Genomic DNA, 268 nt, shown 5'->3' with positions numbered 1-268 from the left:
CATTTTTAGAATGTAGTTGGTGATACATCACAAGAGAAATGTTGACCGAAAAAGTTAACACAGCTGAGTATTTCATTTGCTTTACCTAGGAATATTTCATACTAATTAAGTGAATTTTTTTAACGTTCAACAGTTACATGAATAATAGTGACCATTGTCTGACAGCTTGTGTTTAAGGCAGCCCTGTCTTAAAGTAATTCTAAACTTAGGCAAAGTGCTTGGAGTCCATACATAAATTTCTGTGCTTTCTTAGAGCTTATGTTCTGAC

This window comes from Arvicanthis niloticus, chromosome 13 (assembly GCF_011762505.2).
Source record: "Arvicanthis niloticus isolate mArvNil1 chromosome 13, mArvNil1.pat.X, whole genome shotgun sequence".
In the NCBI taxonomy this organism is placed as follows: Eukaryota; Metazoa; Chordata; class Mammalia; order Rodentia; family Muridae; genus Arvicanthis; species Arvicanthis niloticus.
Note: the sequence above shows the minus strand (reverse complement) of the source record.